The sequence below is a fragment of the Stenella coeruleoalba genome (genome assembly GCF_951394435.1).
Source record: "Stenella coeruleoalba genome assembly, chromosome: 18".
Taxonomy (NCBI): domain Eukaryota; kingdom Metazoa; phylum Chordata; class Mammalia; order Artiodactyla; family Delphinidae; genus Stenella; species Stenella coeruleoalba.
This window is the reverse complement of record NC_137164.1, coordinates 2,273,793-2,293,632: the sequence shown is the minus strand read 5'-3', so window position 1 is coordinate 2,293,632 and position 19,840 is coordinate 2,273,793. Positions and strand designations below refer to the sequence as shown.

At 41.9% G+C, this 19,840-nt stretch overlaps 1 long non-coding RNA gene across 4 annotated transcripts in view; it reads left to right on the top strand.

Moving 5' to 3' along the window:
* LOC307176896 overlaps nt 1-19,500 on the top strand; it is a 139,950-nt gene extending 120,450 nt beyond the window's left edge. For 3 of the 4 annotated variants that reach the window (XR_013824937.1, XR_013824938.1, XR_013824939.1), the window contains one exon: nt 1,261-4,091. This is a non-coding gene — a long non-coding RNA (uncharacterized lncRNA). Of the gene's footprint in view, nt 1-1,260; nt 4,092-18,445 lie in introns of those variants that run through there. The other variant, XR_013824936.1, reaches the window with a different exon arrangement.
* The last annotated feature ends 340 nt before the right edge of the window (nt 19,501-19,840 follow it).

The window sequence follows — 19,840 nt, the reverse complement described above, 5'->3', positions numbered from 1 at the left end:
TCTCCTTCCCTTTCAGTCATAGAGGTGGCTAATCAGAGTCTGTACCAACCGGCCACAGTGATTGGTTCAGGGAAGGGGCCATAAGCCAACTGGACCAGGCACCACCTTTCTAAGGCTTTTGCTAGAATTTCCTGAAAAAGATGATTTCTTCTGGCTGGATTTGCTGGCTGTAGGGACGTTGTAAGCCCAGAACTGCCACGGGGCCATCTTGCCAGCCTAGAGAGAGAGACCGCCTGCCTGAAAAGGAGGCCAAGAAAATGGGAAACAGAGCCTGGAGGTGAAGAAGAGAAGGCTTCCTGGGGAGATGTTTGCATTCCTGAATCCCTCTATGCCCAAGGCCGTTTGCCCCTTTCTTAGGCAAGGGGGCCAGTATGTCCGCCACCAGATCAAGCTGGTTTGAGTTGAGTTCTGTCACGTGTAACTGTAGCGTCTGCTGATACGGTTAGTAAATGCCCACGGCTTCACCCACCAGGTAGAGTTTAGATTCTGTGTGGGAGGTGATTGTAAGCTAGTGCAACTTTGTGATTTTTTTCAGGGGTGAATTACATTAGGATTCGAAACTAGGACATATTAAACTAGATTTCATGAGATTTCATGTAATATTGTTATATAAAAATGAATGAAGAATGGAAAAAGAAAACAAACCTAAAACTGAAATAAACAGGAAAGAAAGTTCTTAGAGAAATTGCCTGTTTTATTCTACCTTTTATTATAGTTATTTGGTTATTATGGTTCCTTAATGAGGATTTCTATCCCCTGCAGCACAAATATCTGTTGATTTGAAATCAATAGGATTGAATGTTAGTAGCTGTTAAAATGCAAGAGAAAGGAGAATGGCACGGCTGCTTGCTTGGTACCAGACGGTAGAAAGCCATTTTCTAATTTTGTCTTATTATTTGCACAACGATCCAGTGGGAAAGGCGTTTGAGGAAATTTAAAATGCGGTAGGATAAGTGGCTACCGATGCCACGCAGAGCTGGGATCTCAGCCCACTTCTTTTGCTCTTTCTTTTCTGCGATGGTGCCTCTGTGACCCTCCACGTATTAGGAATGGATGCTGACATGAAGTGCAGCACAGAGCCTGTGGGACTTCTGCTTCAGTATTGGTCCTAAATCATGAGAACATATTCTGATGGGTTAACTTCATTGGCGGCCCTTGTTTGAGAAGTAAAACCTACTAATGGAAGAAGTCACAAGTGTTAACCTTTCCTCTCGTGTTTAGAAAACCCTGATTTTTTTTTTTCTCTTTCTCTTCCTGTAGGACTTTAGTACCAGAACCAGAAGCCAAGTTTCCTCAGGTATGTGTTACTTTATAACCACTTCAAACAAGAGGCCGTTCTAACTGACAGTAGCTTCAAAAAACGTCTTTCTGGTAAATTAAAGGAGGGCCACTGATCGCTGAAGGTAAACAGGTGATGAAATGCGTCATTAGTACCTCATCCGTAATTCATCTCTCCTGGAGCAGTTGACAGAGCGTCAGGTCGTGAGTCGTGGGCGCTCAGAAGTGCAGGCTCTGGGGTCAGCCAGGCAGATTCATTACAACCCAGTGTAAAGCGCAGCCTGTCTCTGTGTCAATTACCGCCGTTTGATAACGGATAATATGTCAAGGTCTGTTCTTCTTCAAGATGCAGCCACACATTTTAAAATCATTACGCGTGTAAGCATGAGCCCCATGGCCTCGGGGTTCAGTCCATTTGTTACATCCCATTAGGACGTGAAGACACAGGCTGGGGTCTGGGGAGAGCGCAGGGTCCCTGCCTCCTCTGCTCCCTTTACAGGGACATGAACTGTGGTTTACTTTCCCCAGGGGCCCTTTATGATCCCCACGATATCGGTGGTGGGGGGCAAGTCACCCCTGTAATCACTCCCACTGCAGGGCCACCAGGGGCATCACCAGGAATAAACCTGATCCAGGTTTCAGTGGAGGCTGAGAAGTTTTATTGAAAATGAAGCACTTTCTGCCGGTCTCTCTGTCTGCTGGGGATGGACATGTGCCGTTTCTTTCTCCCCTTTCTTTCAAAAACCACGTGTGTGCTTTCCAGTAGTCTTTTCACATCTTGGCCCTTCCAGGAGCGCTTTGTCACACATTGGCGTGGATTTGACGCACGTGACCCGTCATCCAAGGGCAGCCTCTGTGCTGCAGAAACAGACCCTATCCCGGTCTTTAGACTGATGTGCAAACGCTATAAATAGCAGGGGGGATGCCGTAATTCACCATGAAGACAAGAAAATGAAGAAAAATTATTCAAAACGTCTTTAAAAGATCAAGGGTGCTCAAACGGGCAGTGCCTCCGGGATGGGCTTCCTTTTCCTGTCTGGAGCCCTGATTCAGGCTGTTTGCGAAGGGCAGGAATCTGGGCCACATACACCCTGCAGGAGTTAGAGTGAACAACTCACATTCCTTTCGTGTTCAAATCCTCCCTTTACACCAGTGGGAGCCCCACGTGGACCGGATTCAGGATATTCAATTCCTCTTCCCCTTCTGTAAAGAAGCCCAACGAGGAGAGCTTCACCCTGACGCACTTTCCCCCAAGCACCCTGACCAGGCTGTGCTCTGGGAATCACAGTGTGGGGTGAGCTGATCTCGGGATCTTCTCCATTTGCCAACAGGCCGTGAGGTGAAGTAGGCCGCGTGGGCTCACACTTCTCCTGGCTGGATTTCCACAGACCCCTGTTCGTTAGAAACCTTTTCAAGGGACCAGCCACACTGGAGGATGCTGAGAAGAACCCACTGTTAGCACAGATTTATCACAGAGGAAAAAAGTCCGTTTCAACATTTGTCATATGTTAACGTGCTGCATTAACTATAATGTTTGCTTTCTCAAGGAACGTTCAGGGCTACTTTTCACACATCTAAGCATGAGGAAGAATTCACACAATTCTCCTCCCTACAGGAGGGGGTAAGAAATCCAAACCCATAAATGATAAGCTAGCTCTGCAGGGTAAGGGCAGGAACACGCAGTCTCTGATTTATTCACTTGGTTGATGGCTTTGTCAGTGTATCTGCGAGCCTGCATCACTTGTGACCTGCTTCTACACACACACACGCACACAGGATATAGGCACACGTGATTCCATTAGATTATATGGAAAGCTTATTTCTGGAATAAAAGAAAACTGCAGAGCCCCTCACTTCTACTAATTTTATGAGAGTAAAATATTAAAACTTCCAAGCGTGTATATACACGTTCATCATCCACATCTATGGAAGATATTCATTAGTCAGTGAGAGAAAGATTTTAGAAATGAATCGTCTTGCGGAATCATTTGATAAAAGACTCAGAAAGGCTCTGGTCGTTTTTGATTCCTGTAATTGTTCAGTTTCTAGGGCATTGTGTCCCAAAAAGCAGTTCCTGGCCCAGTTATGACCTGGTTAAGCCACGTATTTTTCACCGTCATGGACCACCCCACACCCTGTGCTTAGTTTTAATATGGTGACTTCCTACCATTGTCACCTATTGAATGCGATGGAATATTAATAAAAGTGAGCCAATTCCACAGTGCCTTGGTCCCCGGGAAGAGACTCTTCTGCGTAATTCCTGAATTTGATTCATAATTATTTTACACGTAGCAACTCAGAATGTTCTACAACTTTGGTGAATTCTGCTAGCTCATTTCACCTACATGCTTTATTAATCACATGAAGATAAGCATAGAACAATACACTGTTTTATAAAATCAAAGGAAGACGGTGTTTTGTCACAGTTCAGCTCTATCTCTTAATTGATGAGATCTTTGTAAAAAATCTTTAGACTAATTTTGACTGTAGCATAATAGTCTAAATATATTTCATTGGGGTCAAAATAATTCAGTCAGTAAGAGAAAGCATTTTAAAATCATTTTTATTTTAGAATAGACAGATCTACAGAAAAGTTGAGAAGGTAGTATAGAGTTCCCATGCATCCCAGGCCCACTTTCCCATTATTGACATCTTCTGTTACTAGGGCACATTTGTCACAGTGAGTGAACCAATACTGATGCATTGTCATTAACTAAAGTCCACAGTTTGTTCCTGTTTCCTTAGTTCTTACCAATCCCATCCTGGATTCCCTGTTACAAGGCGTCATCATATCCACTGAGGGTCCTCTGGACTAGGACAGTTTCTCAGACTTGAGACTCATTCCTAAATGCAGAATCTTAGCTTTTCCTCTCTGTTCTCCTTACCTACATATATTTAGGTAGTTTTATTTGTAGAGGGAGAGTTGATTGGAGACAAAGATGGGGAGAGGTAATTAATCCACTTCTCATTATGAAATCAGTCGGATAAATTAGCTAATGCCTTTTGGGAAAATCTTCAAAAACCAGGAAACAATGGTAGATTTAAGAGTACACTGGATGAATAATTTCCAGTGCCAGAGGGGAGATCACCTGGCACGTCCATTACCGTGGGGAAGATAAGGGTGTTTATTCACTTATGCAGGGACTATTTTCCTGGCCGGCACTCACATGCCATTTTTCTGCCTTACAAGATAAAAAGAAACAGTTTGTGACCATTTTCTATTTAAACAGAAGTTTTAGGTATTAGATAAACACATGTACTAAGAGCACGTATACCCCCCGTGAATTTATTTAAGTGCCACGGCAATTCTGAGTCATCCCAACCAATATCATTCCTTTTACTTAATAGAGGGGTTATCATTCCCCAGCGCTGCTGAACAACGTTATTTTCCCAAGTAGGAGCTGTTACAGAAATGGCACTGGTTAAGAGCTTTGCTTCGTTCTCTTTCTCTTCACACTCGTGTCATTCGTTTGTAATATTTTAGTTGTTCAAAATGATAAAAAAAAACCCTCTGCCTTCATATATGAATCTTACTTTTCAATTAAGAAGGAGTATTGGCATGTCGAGTATTCAGGACATATAATTTTCTAGTAAGGAGGTACAGCGAGTATCAAAAATCAAACGGGTTCTCCTTTTAACTTGTAATTTTGCTTTTAATCTTAAAACGGAGCCAAGTCAATTTGTCTGTTTGCTGAGTTAGAGTCCATTTCTGTAGATAGTTCGGATGGATAAGCAGTACTGCATAAACAATTATAATAATCTGGAAAACATTTGGACAGGCCCTTAATTTCGCTCTAGGGGAAATTTATTCTTGACAATTACCTTATTTTAAGCATGTGGAATCACGGCTTTTAGGGTGTGCTGTTTGAAGTGGGAAAGCAGCTCTGGGTTGTCATGGAAATTTTGTGATGAGTGAATACATCCGATGGGCGGGGAAATGGGTGTGAGCCGTTCTCTGTATCCCTTCATCCCTTCTGTGAGTCACTGACCGTTGAACAAACCTGGTTTGGGTACCACACGTGGCTCTGGGCATCCACGGAGGAGACACTCAGTTTGTGCTTTGGGTGACACGTTCTGAGAGGGAGCCGTGTCCGTGCAAATAGAAGGGAATAAGACTTAGATTAACTAGTGCTGTTAAAACTGAAGCGGTGTGGACGGGGAGGGCATGGGGCAACACTGTGCGCTCAGTGGGCGCTTTCCACACTGGCTGGTTTGGGATCTGGGGCAGGGCCTGCCTGAGGGGTCGGGGCACAGCTCAGCTGAGCACACACGCGGGGCATAAAAGACTCAGATTCCGGGGCTTCCCTGGTGGCGCAGTGGTTGAGAGTCCGCCTGCCGATGCAGGGGACACGGGTTCGTGCCCCGGTCCGGGAGGATCCCACATGCCGCGGAGCGGCTGGGCCCGTGAGCCATGGCCGCTGAGCCTGCGCGTCCGGAGCCTGTGCTCCGCAACGGGAGAGGCCACGACAGTGAGAGGCCCGCATACCGCAAAAAAAAAAAAAAAAAAGAAAAAAATTGAAAAAAAAACAAACCTCAGATTCCATCCTGGAAAGAGGATCACCTCAGTCGTCTTTGGAGTCGTGTTTACACATATGCTGTAGGTCTACATCTTACATCAGTTGATAGAATAGGAGTGTGTGGGAAAGTATCTGAATCCATCGAAGGGAGAAACCCAGAGTCTGTGGATGATCTTCTTCTCAGACTTACCCCTTTCTTCTCCCTGAAACATTCCAGTTCATACAAAATCTAATTTAGAATGAACTGGGTTTTTTAAAAAAGCAAAGCCAGTATTTTTTCTAATGAAATCAACAAAGAAAAGGGAACAAAGGGTATGTTTAATATGATAATGGCATAACTATTTTTTGATTTTCACAGCAGTTTAAATACAATTTATATACACTTCAAAGGCATTCTTATTTTGATGATAGTTTCTTACTTTCTTTAAGTAAACTTCTATAAGAGTTAAAGTCAGTATCATAGCCTTAACCATAGATTACTTGATTTCTTACTCAGATTTCTGATCACAAATACTGTCCATAAACGATGGACATCTAATTTCTGAGGTGGAACAGTTTTGAAAATGACTAGATCCTGAAAGATTTACCTGTTGGCTCTGACAGTCGCCATGTAAGGTCTAGGTGCTTGTTGGAACTCCGTACACGATTCAGTGGTGCAGTGACGCAGTGTCACCAGCAGATTTGCTCTTCTAGCTATTCGTTTTCAACAACTGGATCAAACCTGGGCAAAAAGCTTGCAGGTACTGAAGTAATTCAAGGAAGGTGGCTCTGAGCAGTGGTAGGTATAAACTTAAAACACATGCACACAAGAGGTCTTGGAGGCTGGATTTAGTAGCAAGTTGTTTGGATTATAAAAACAGGTGTGGTAGGGTATCCAAGCTGGCAAAACTAGGAAACGGGCAATAGCTATTGTTGGTGTGATTCCAGCTCCTCTGAGAGCTGATTTCCTTCTTTCAGTGATATTTTCTAATTATTGCTGACATTCTCTCTTGATATTTCCCTCATATATATTCCATTCTTATCAATTCTTGTTAAAGTATTAACCAAATCTATGTATCAGACCAGACTTTCTGTGTCACAATTTCTCAGAGAATTGCAGATCATTTATATATCTCAGTCTGGACTCCCAGGAAACATGCATAATTGTTCCATAAAAATTTCTCCTTATACTCTATTCTTAAAATATTATCATTGGATTGATTAAAAAACAATTTTTGATGGTATGGTGATGTTCCGATTGTCTGATGATGTTCTGGTGGTACGACAATGCTGTGATGGTTAGTGGGCGTGTGTTGGTTGGAGTTGCTGCATTAGCTGGTGATGCTGTGATGGCTGGTGATGCTGAGATGCTGCTGCTGTGATGGCTGGTGATGCTGAGATGGTGTAATGATGAATGCACGAGCGGTGATGCTGTGAGTTACCAGGTTACAAATGACTGGGTAGTGACTATATGTAACATTCAGGGTTGTGAGGGTAATAATGAATGGGTCAAAAATGACTTCTTGTTAAAAACATCTAATCAATTTCATGGAACACAGATCTTTGCCATAAAGAAGATGGCTCTCCAGGTGAAAATAGAAGTTAGGAAGATAGAGGCATAACATAGTATACTGCTGCCTTGGATGAATCTCTTCCAAAGGGCTCGTTTTTCTCTTCCTTAGGTTTCTGTGGATTTTAATCATGATGATACGATTTTGTCACAGCCCACCTGTATATCAAAAAGTATTTGCTTTGAATAAATACTACTTAAAAATTATAGCATTACTTTTTTACAGAAATGAGTATCTAATGCAAATGTTTATTTTCAGTGCAATAATTGGCAATTAAAATATATTTGGGTATGCACTCGGATTTATTGCATTATGTTCTCCTATTAGATAAACCCATATGTTTTCAAATGACTGAAAAAGAGAGATCCTTAATACACATCCATGATTTTATGATATATTTGTATTGAATAAAAGGTCTTCTAACAATGTAATTAAAAACTGTTCATTTCTTTTTTTGTTTTCATTGCAAAACTAGTTTTAGTATCAAAAAACAAAACATGGTAACAAATTCAACAAATTAAATGACCATCAGTAAGGAAAGAGTTAAATAAATTTTGATATATCCAAGCTGTGACATACTCTGCATCCAATAAAAACAATGGAATTAATCTATATGTCCTGACTAGAAAAGATGTTCTTAGCATGTGCATATGTTAAGCAATTACAAGTTGAGATCAAATATAGTCATATAATAATGGTTGTAAAACTGTTCATTTCTTAGGAAATTTAAATTACATGGTTTGTACCGTACCTTACCAGGTAATTTTGTTTTAATTTTTGTAAGCTTTGGGGCTTAATGTATCCCAACTCTGGAAGTGTCTTAAATTCAGAAAGGATCAGGCCCTAAATATTGGGGGTGAGATATTTTTTCCTACTGTACCTGTATTCCATCAGGAACTGTGTACATGTCGGATAAGAGCCGGATAAAGAGTGACACGCAGTTTCTGAATTTCAGTCTCTCCTTGTTATAAACCTTGTGCCCCAGAACTTGCACTGCAGGCAACCCTGATCATTGTCATTAAAACAGAAAAGCGAACAAACCCCTCAAATAGCAAATAGAGTGGTGTGTACCTTATCCTTGGTGTCTCCCTTCCAGCTCCCGGGAGGCCAGATTTGGGGGAGAGCGTGGCCAGATTTCCCTGGACCCCAGCCCTGGCAGTGGCTCCTGGCAGCAGCCCAAGTTCTCGCACGCGGCCCCTCCTTCCCATGGTCCCCAGCTCCTCTCCTTCCACCTCACTACCTCCTTGTCCTTGGCGTTCCCTTCGGAGTTCCAAACTCAAGCTGTCAAGTCTAATCATGACACCTGCCCACTGTGTCTACACAGGGAAAGACAGTGCCACCGGGGAACACCGTCTCCACTGGCCACCGCGACACGTCCTCGGGTTTGCGTGTGACACGGTGGAAAATGCGAGCCACGGCACTCCCTTTCTGTTAAGCTACGTTCCCTTTGTGCACGTGCAGCTTTCTCTGCGCTTCTACGAAGAGATAACAAAGTTAATACAGCCGTTAGCTAAAATATGATAGCGTTTTGCTCATTATAGATACCTAAGGGAGCTTGATGCACTCAGTGCTTAAATATAAAGGACACTCACTGAACAAAAGGATTAACGTATCTGGGATGAGCCCCTTTGGTCAAAATTAGGAACTGAGAGGACAAGACAGATCTGCTAATGACCAACAAATAAATGTGAGAGGACACGGTGGTATCATAATCAGTATAAAACACGATATGCTCCCACATTCAATTTTAGCTACAGAAATGTAGTGAACGTGGCTCCGAAGGGACACGAGTTCAAAATGAAATAGGACAAAGCATCTCCGGGAGGTTTGCTGCATGTAATTTGGAGTATGGCTCAGGGTCCTGTGGGCTTAGGGATGCTGTGTTCACTCAGCTCCCACAGGGAGACTCGAGGTCCACACTTTGCAGATGGAAGGGGCGACTGGAGCTTCACGCTGGTAATTCCTCCTCCCACGTGAATACCCTTTAGGTGCCACTTCAGACAATCTGCCTGAGCCTAAAAGACAGATGGGCTTCATGGTCAATGGTTTTTTTTTTTTTTTTTTTTTTGGTATTTCTGTAATTTAATATCACTAATTAAAAATTGAGAGGGGGAAAAACTTGGCTATTTCTTTCACTTAAACCTTTTGAAATTATTGTCACACTGTTGCAAAACTTACCTAAGGTAGAATTTGATGATCCCCTGGGGCAGTTCAACGGACTAGTAAACTAGCCTTGATGACCTGTAGGTAAAATCGTGCTGGGTTGCCTTGTAATCTTTCCGACATACAAGCACCAAGCAGGCTGCAGACCAGACACTCCTGCCATACAGCAGTTTGCTCTTTAAACAAATTGCACATAGAAAACAAACTTACGGTTACCGAAGGGGAAGGAGGGGAGGGATAAATTGGGAGTATGGGATTAACAGATGCACAGGACCATGTATAAAATAAACCACAGGGGTTTACTGTATAGCATAGAGAACTATACTCAGTGTCTTGTAATAGCCTATACTGGGAAAGAATCAAAAAAAGAATATAGATATATACATACACATGTATAACTGAATCACCTTGCTGTACACCTGAAACTAATAGAATACTGTAAGTCAACTATACTTCAATTAAAAAAAATAAATTGCAAAGCACAGTGACTCTGCAGGGGCATTTATTCACATGCCCCTGTGAAAACTGGCACTCAGTCCTTGGAGTGCGTATATTATTTAATCTCAAAATAATGTACTGAATGTCAGTTTTAGGTCTGCCCTAGAATTCCCGACACTCTATTGAGAGAATCGAAGGCTAAGGCTGGCTCCTCCACCAGCTCAGGTCTGCGCACCTGTAGGTTCTTGGTGGTCTTGGTCACAGATGAAGGTGGCCTCCAGGGTCCCTTTCGGTTCCAACACCAGGGGTCCAGGCTCTGTGAGATCAGCCTGAAGTCGAGTGTGAGTGTGTCTCATCATGTCAGCCCACAAACGGGCATCGCCGGCCTGTGCAAACCTGCCCCTCGGAGCTTGGAAGACACCCTCACTTAAGAGGACTGCTTGCAGGAGGCATAACTTGCTCCACAGCAGGAGTTGGCAGCTTTGTTCTGCAAATGGCCAGAACAGTAAATATTTTAGTTTTAAGGGTCATAAGGTCTCTGTCAAAGTGACTCAATTCTGCCGCCATAGTAGTTTGAAAGCAGCCCTGGATGGTAGGCAGATGAATAAGCTAGATTCTGTCCCCAAAGAACTTTAAAGCCTTACAAAGATGCAAAATTTCGGTTTGTTAACCTTAGAGGCAAAGGTGGTGTGACCTGGATATTATGGTTACTTGTACCGGTCAAAAGCACAGTCTCTGGGACCAGCGTGCCACTTACGTGCTCCATGACCTTTGGAAGGTGACATAATATTTTTGTGCTTTAGTTTGGTCAGCTGTAAAGTAAGCCTGTTAACAGCATCTGCATCACAGGAGTATCGTGATCATTAGGTGAATAAATACGTAAAGTCATGTAGCACGTGACTGGCCCAAACTAAGTGTTATAAAAGGATAGCCTCCTTGAAAAAGTTAACTCATTATATTGTGAAATAAGAGTGAGCTTCAACAGCATTTTAAAACATGGGATTTAACGCTTACAAAATATTAGATCAGGATGAATAGTGAGGGGACTATTACCGTAGTAAAGATTATGAGGTCATTAGATGGGATATAAAGAAGCAAGATTCTAAAACTGTAAAGGAGATAATGTCCGGTCTTGCTGACCCATTGATTTTGAGAACTGAGGCTCAGAGAGCATTCAGAATTATTCCTCGCCATCCACGTCTGGGGGACTTGTGTGGGGGCATAACCAACTTTAATAAAGAATATAAGTGAAATTCCAGTGCTGAGGGAATATTTTGAGCCAATAAGCACTCCTCAGATTTACCCCCATGTTGGGTTTGATGTCTAATCTACAGTGTGTAACTCTAACATTGCGTTTCCACTTTTCTGTTTACGCAGTTGTCCACTTATTGCCTTTCTCTTATAGTAAAATATGTCTTCCTTGGAAAAAAAATAATAAAAGGAGTCATGCTGAGTTCTTGGTAGAGGGCCAGCAGAAATGTGGTGGCCAGGGCTGTACGGCCAGGGTTGGAGGGTCCTTCTGGCACAGTGCTCCTCAGAACAGCTGTGCTTCACTTTGGTTAACTGCATGAATGAATGCAAGTTATATCCCCAATATCACTTCAGAGTAGGGGCTCTGGACCTGCAGAGGCTGGGATTCAGGAGTGGGCTTCTGGGGAAGATGTGCACAACTGCAGTTCCTAGAAAAGTCAGTAAAGAGTGAGTGTGTGTGTGTGTGTGTGTGTGTGTGTGTGTGTGTGTGAAAGGGAGAGAGAGAGAGAGAAAGAAACAGAGGCATGGAGATCCTTCTTGACAAGTTCTGCCTACAAATCCAACTTCCAAAACATTCTAGTTCCAAAGACAATTAGAGAATTGAAACTCAGTACTGTGGCATTTACTCAGAATGTGTCCCCAAAAGACAAAGAGATTTTTTGAAAATATGAAAGAGCAGTTAGGTAAAGTGGTAGACAGACTTTGAAGGTCCAGGATAAATCAAAATCCAGTTAAGAACAGAAGGACACCAAGACCAGAGGAAGTGGACCCAAAACAATGTTTATGGAGACAGTGGCTAAAAGCTGAGAATTTTTCAGAGTGAAGAAAGGTATGGAGTCTCTAGATTGATTATCCATTTTATTTTATTTATTTTTATATTTTTTTGCGGTACGTGGGCCTCTCACTGTTGTGGCCTCTCCCGTTGCGGAGCACAGGCTCCGGACGCGCAGGCTCAGCGGCCATGGCTCACGGGCCCAGCCGCTCCGCGGCATGTGGGATCTTCCCGGACCAGGGCACAAACCCGTGTCCCCTGCATCGGCAGGCGGACTCTCAACCACTGCGCCACCAGGGAAGCCCGATTATCCATTTTAAATCCCATGAAAGATTTTAAAAAATCCACACCTAGATAGAGGGGGAAGATATTAAACTAATAATGAGGAAAACGAATTCCCCAATCAAGAATGGCAGTTATTTGAATAGACTTCTCAACATCAACAATACAGAGCAGAGGGCCGCAGAGGAACAGCTTTCAGATCACCGAGAGACAAATAATATCAACTTCAATTCTATACCCAGCTGAATTATCATTCAACAGGGAGCACAGAATAGAGAACTATAAAGACAGGTGAGACTTTACAAACCACATATGCTTACTAAAAGTACTATAAAAGGTATATTTGCAGGAAGCAAATAAACATAGACAAAAAGAATTGAATGTGTGTGCCATGACAGAGACAATAGTGAACAGAGAAAAAGAATTCAAAACATATTACCAAAGTTAATTCATCGTCAATCACAAAGATACTAAATCTGCCTATAACAATAAGAAATATGAACAGGAAAGGTTAAATATGCTAAAGTCTTTGTAGTTCAGGGAGAAAGAGGTACCGAATACTGTCACATGTTGTTAGAAAAACACATATTTAATATATATATTTAAGCTTTTCTCTGAGAGGCTTAAAAATCATAATCTGAACAGAGTGAGCAGGGGAAATTCAGGATCGGTCAGGATATGAACAAATAAACAACACTAAGCATTACAAAGTAGGCATAACTTTAATGAACAGAGAGAGATTTTATTTTAATTAATTTATCTTTGGCTGTGTTGGGTCTTCGTTGCTGCGCGCAGGCTTTCTCTAGTTATGGCAAGCAGGAGCCATTGTGGTGCACGGGCTTCTCGTTGCGGTGGCTTCTCTTGTTGTGGAGCACGGGCTCTAGGCATGCGGGCCTCAGTAGTTGTGGCTCATGGGCTCAGTAGTTGTGGCTCGCAGGCTATAGAGCGCAGCCTCAGTAGTTGTGGCACACGGACTTAGTTGCTCCGCGGCATGTGGGATCCTCCCGGACCAGGGATTAAACCCATGTGCCCTGCATTGGCAGGCAGATTCTTAACCACTGCACCCCCAGGGAAGCCCCTGAGAGAGATTTTAAAACAAGAAAATGCCACATACAGCATCGTACCAAACTTTTGAAAATATAGATGAAGTAGACTATTATCTAGAAAAATATACCTTACCAAAATTGTCTCAAATAAATTTGTTTTTTAAGAAACTTAAACCAATAACTTTTAAAAGAAATACATTTGTATGCTGGTCCCTCCTGATCCCTCCTTCAAATAACAAGATGAGACATTTTTTAGTAGATGACTTCTAACAAAACTTCAAGACAAACTATTCCAAGAACATAGCAAAATAAAATTATGCACCTTATTTTAAGGTGCATTCAATTATGCATCTATTATTTTAGGCCAATAATCTACATCTAGCTAGACAAGGAAAGTAAAATAAAAACCCAGAGCAAGGTTACTCATGATCACATTTTCAAAAATCTCACCAAAAAAAAAATAGCGAATGCAGCAGTATTTAAAGAAAATAGAGCATGCAGAGGTGGAATTTGTCACAGGACGCAGTATTATTCTCTATCATTGCACTTACTCATATTAGTAAGGTAAAGGAAAGAGGCAACATTGTGTTTGGCACAATAAATGCGGAAGAAGCTGTCAGAAATTCAGTGCACAGTCATGACAATAGCTCTTAGCAAACTAGATAGGAGGGTTTTTTTTAACTTTAAAAACATATCTGTTAAAAGTAGCATTTCATGGTAAAACTTTAGATGTATTTTTTTAACGTCTTTATTGGAGTATAATTGCTTTACAATGGTGTGTTAGTTTCTGCTTTATAACAAAGTAAATCAGTTATACATATATCCCCATATTTAGATGTATTCTTATTCAAGTTAGGGATTATCCCTACTAGTTAATATTTCTCTAGAGGTTTTAACCAAAGCTGAAATATTTGAATTGGAAAGGGAGATTCAAAATATTTGGTATTTGAAAGTAGTAGAGAGTTTTTATAAGAACAATAAAAGTAATACGGTAGAATAAGAGATATACTTCTCATTGTCAACAAAAACTATATGGTATAGTTTAAACAATTTAACAAAAATTGTTTAAGACCTCTGTAGAAAAAACTATGAAAAGTTATGGGACATAGGAACCCAGAATAAATGGAGATATATTTCATTTTGCTAAATGGGAAAAGTAAATATTTTAAAGATGTCAGTTGTACTCAATTTAATATACAGATTCAGTGAAATTCCAGTCAGATTACTAAAGGGCAGTTTTAAATGAGACTTGACCACTGAGCCTTAGTTCATATGAAAAATTGAGGAATATCCAAGATAATTATAAATAAGACAAAAGGAAGGAAGAGGGGGAGGGGCGAGTCACTTTTACAAAAGGCAAAAGACAGAGTTTCATCAGATGGCGCTGGAGCCACCGGACGTCCATAGGACAAAAAAAAAAAAAAAAAAAAAAATAGTGACCTAAAAAATAGTGACCTATACTTCACAGCTTAAACAAAACCTAAGTCAAAATCTGCCATTCTATTTAAGGCTTTTAGAGAAAAACAGGAGAAAATCTGGGGACGTATGGTTGGGCAAAGAGTTCTTAGACTTGCCATGAAAAGCACAGCCATAAAAAGAGAAATTGATAAATTGGACTTCATCAAAATTAAGAAGTTTTTGCTTTGCAAAACACTCATTAAGAGGATAAAAAGACAAGCTACACACTGGTAGAAAAATTTTGCAAGCTAAATATTTGATAAATGACAAGTGTCTATAATGTATAAAGAAAGAACAGAACAGTATAAAAACAATCCAATTAGAAAATAGTTAAAAGATATTAACAGGCATTTCAATGAAAAGGATTTACAGATAAATACAAATAAATACACGAGACGATGTCCAACAATATTAGCTATTAGGGAAATGCAAATTAAAGCCATGAAGAGCTATTTCTACTCACCTATCGATATGGCTAGAATAAAATAGTGACATCACCAAATGCTGATGAGGGTGCAGAGAAACTGGGTCCCTCAGGCACTGCTGGTGGGAATCTGGAAACTAGTTGGTAGTTTCTTAAAAAGCTGCGCGTGTAACTACCGTATCTACTAGCATTTGCTCTCCGGGGCGTTTATCCCAGAGCAATGAAGACTTACGTTCACACAAAAACCTATACACGAATATTTATCGCAGTTTTATTCATAAGAGCCCAAACCTGGAAAGAACCCAGATGTCCTTCAGTGGATGTGGGGCGTCCATACCACAGAATATTCCTCAGCATCAAACAGGAGGAAACCACTGATGCCTGCAATGACCTGGTTAAATCTCCAGAGAATTATATTGAGGGGAAAAAAAGCAATCACAAAAATTTTCATATAATATATATGTACTATATAGCATATAGCATATCGGATATACGTACTTGAATGTACTAAATTGCACATATGCTATATAGTACATATATATTACATATATAACATATACGTATTATATATGCAATATGTAACATTCTGTATATGTTATATATTATATATAATGTTTCCATATGATTTCATTTATATGATGCTCCTGAAATGACAAAATTATAGAGAAAGTACAACATATTAGTGGCTGCCAGAGGATAAAATGGGGTGGTCCTTGGCGTGATAGAACGTTCTGTATGTGGACTGCATCACATCCTGGTTGTAATATTGTACTGTAGTTTTGCCAGACGTTACCATTGGGGGAAACCGGGTACAAGGTATTCAATACCTGGGATCGCTTACAACTGCATGTGAATCTGCAGTTATCTCAAAACAAAAATTTTAATTAAAAAAAAAAGTCTAGTCCTTAAGGGACTTGGAGCATAAAGCTTCTGGAGCAGTCAGAGTCTGGAGCCATCGAGGTGTAGGGTGGCTTTCTCTGCCCGGAGGGGTTAAATATTTTCCTTAGAATTATTAGAACACCCACTAGCTGCTGAGGTGCTGCTGAAGAGGAGAGGGTGGACGTTGTACAGCTCGCTGGTGGGTTGGCACAAACATCTCGTTTCTAGGAAATCTGAAAATTCAGAGGGTGAGGGACATCAGCCAGCATCAGCGCAGGGCCCCGGGTCCAGGAACCAGAGCACCGGGTGACGATTGCTGCTGGAGACGCCGGGGCCGCCTTGGAGAGCTCCTGGAAGCTGCAGAGGGTGTATCGAAACCCGTCAATGCTTCTTGCACCAGCATGGGGTCAGAGGTGCCTGAGAAACAGCCTGGAGACCTGCAGGGTCCTTGAAGGAGGCCCAGCTGGGACCTGGGAGGTTTTGCTGCTGGGGACCAGCCGTCCCTGCAGAGACGAACATGACTGGATGGCCTAGCCGCCCGTGCTGGCACCGCGTGGCCCTCAGGTGATGGGCTTCCCTGGAAGTGACGGGAAGGAACTTCCTGCCCCTGGTGGGACTGGGGCATGCCAGGACATAGAAATTAAGTTCCATTATTAAAAAATTATTTTCCTATATGGGTGTTTAATGCACATTTAGTGCCTTCTATAGATGAACAGGAAAAAAAACATCTTCACCATGGCCCAAGCCTGAATGTGGCTGAATTAGGAGGCACGTAGAATGCTTTCCATTTCCTGGGTCAAAGAGAGGCGGTGTGTTTTGTCCTGGCTGTCGCTGTTTTTCTACGGCTCTTACTTTGGTTCCAGATTTCTCACAGACACACAGGTCCTCACAAGCCCAAAGAGGCTGCTCTGCACCACAGCTCAGAACACAGGGCAGAGGGGCCTCTTTTCACCACCCAGTAATCTACCATAAATTCTCTGACCTGGGACACCCTTGAGAAGAAACTGCTTTGGAGGAAAACTCTAGAAGGATAGGAAGTCTCCCAGCCTGAGGGGCACCACTGCTAAATTGGCCCAGGTGCTAAGGGGACACGGAAACCTTATCTTTGCTCTGCCTGAACCTCAGCATATCCAGGAGACTCAGAAGCTAACAGGCCCGAGGGGGCTCAGCAGACCCTGAGGGGCACTGTTTCCTGCTCTCATCCAGCCCCTGTGGCCTGGTTCGCAGCTGTGAACCCACATCTTAACTTGTGTTTGTCTTCATCGTACTATAAGGCGAGGTTGGTGAGGATTCTCCACCACTGGAGGCCTGGGCCTCCCCAAACAAGCAGTAAAGGACAGGACTGGTTTTTGTCTGGCTTCCATTATTTCTCACACCTTCATGATGGTTCTTTAAGGGTAAGACATATCTGACAGCTTTGTGGGAAAAAGCATGGCCGTCTGAGACCAAGACTTCTCAAAATCTAATGCACCTGCGACCTCTCCCAAGGGGAGACACCCACCCTCCCTCCAGCAGGAGTCCCCCTTCACCAGTGTGGAGCCTCTGGCGATGGATTTCTGAAGACTTTTCCTGATTTTCTCACTAGACCTTGCTGTTCAGCTTAATATCCTGCTTGAATTCTTGTGTCAGCTGCTAACAGAGAAATACATTTTAGTGTCACGGACCAGTGAACTCATTGTTAAATTCTGATTGAGGGAAAAGAAGATTTTGTGTTTTAGTTTGAGTTTTCTGCAGAGCTTTCTCTTATTTGCAAATAGAGTGACTTTTTGAAAAGTAAACTCCTAAACTAGAGATAAAGCTTAATGTAAGGTTAACTAAGACAAACAACCAGCAGAATGGGTCCATTTAAAGTGACTTTAAGAGAAATCGGAGAGATTTTCTTTTTAATACAGTTAGCTTTAAGAAATAATTTATAATTGGTATTGCAAGGGTTTTCTACTTCTGAAATGCAGCCTGCTCCATTAATCCTGCATACGTCTATATTTTATTGACTGTACCTCATCACTTCCAAGACGTGCAGTCATGGGATTGCGCTGCCGTCAGCTTCTTTGGTCTTCCTTGGAGGAGGAGTAATTATGAAACATGGAAACCGCCTCTGCTGGATGGGATTCTTCTGAAGAAAGAGGTGAAGAAGCAGCAGCTGTAGCGAATGAAGTAGTAACTTAATGAGACGGTGTCTAACAACTGGTTTAGAAGTGAACATTCTTGAGAGGAGAAGTAGCTCCAATCCCGATAGGAATCCCCCAATTAGTAACTTAAACCGAGGGGCGCAGTTAATTACCGTATATTAGTAGAACAATGAGGTAATTCATCTTTAAGTTCTGAACTTGCTTCCCTGCAATATTAGGGAAGAATGTGCCTTATCCCTTCCTTGTGTGTTTTTATAGGAACAAGTTATGACTGATCTTGAACAGAAAATCCACCTCCATCAGAAAACCAAGATTCCTTCTCTTGCTGAACATATCGGATTTCTGACAACTAATCCCTTCTTCAAGAGAGAAAATATTTTCATAATACAACCTGCAAGAAGTATTCAAGGTGTATAAACTTGTTCATATAAACCAGAACAAAGTTATCTTTCATCAATGGTTGTGGTAGCTCTATTACACATTTAAAATATATGTATCGTGCTTAGACCATATTTACCTATCTAATTATATAGGTTGTAAACAACTTTTTTTATCCCAAATAATTTTTTTCTTTCTTTCTTTCTTTTTTTAAATTTTTATTGGAGTGTAGTTGATTTACAATGTTGAGTTAGTTTCAGGTGTACAGCAAAGTGAATCAGTTACACATATACATATAGCCACTCTTTTTTTTTTTAGATTCTTTTCCCATATGGCCATATAGGCCATTACAGAGTATTGAGTAGCGTTCCCTGCGCTATAGAGGGAACTTATTAGTTATCTATTTTATATATAGTAGTATTAGTGTGTATATGTCAATCCCAATCTCCCAATCTATCCCTTCCCCCCTTATCCCCCGTAAACAATTTTTAAAATAGTAGTTTCCATGATTCAAGTTGTACACTTCATTTTATTCAAAGAGGGCAGAAGAATAAATTAATCTGAGGAATGAAAGACCCCTGGATTATCCAGTAATCCAGAGAAGCTGAGAAATTTGGACATGTCATTTCGGACTGAAAATGAATCTTTAATCCAAATGAAGAGTGTTTCATTTCTAGGGAAATAAAAACAAAAACAGGGCACAGGTAAATCGGCTTATTTATTTTGTCCAGATCTCATGATTGCCCTGGGACAGCTCAGTTTAATTATCACGTCATTTGTTTATTTGTTGCTCGGGTCGCGTAAACCTTCATTCACAGGCACTCCCTGAACCCTTTGGGGCTCGGTGATGTGTGACACACAGGACAGTAGCAGACTGAGAGCGGGCAGGTCGGACAGAACAGACTGTTGAGTGCGTCTCTAGGGGCAGCACAGGGAGGACTTTGGAAACAGGAAAGACCAGGGCTCACCAGTCTAGAAGGCTGGGGAGGGAGGGCTCAGAGGAAATGGGGCTTGAGGACAGATGGGTGGGATTGCTTACCATTTGAAGCTGAAGCATTTATCGAGTTTCGTGTGAAAGATGCGTCTTGGCGTAAATCTGAAGACCTTTATGTGAACAGAGTAGTTTGACGACTGACCAGCCCAAAGCCCTTGATGGGGGGCTGGGCCACGTGCTGTTAGGGCTGTGCCCTCCACACCCAGCATCTGCTCAGACCTGGCTGCACACACGGCGCCTGCTGCCGAAGTGATTCAGACATGAACCAAAGCAATGCCCGT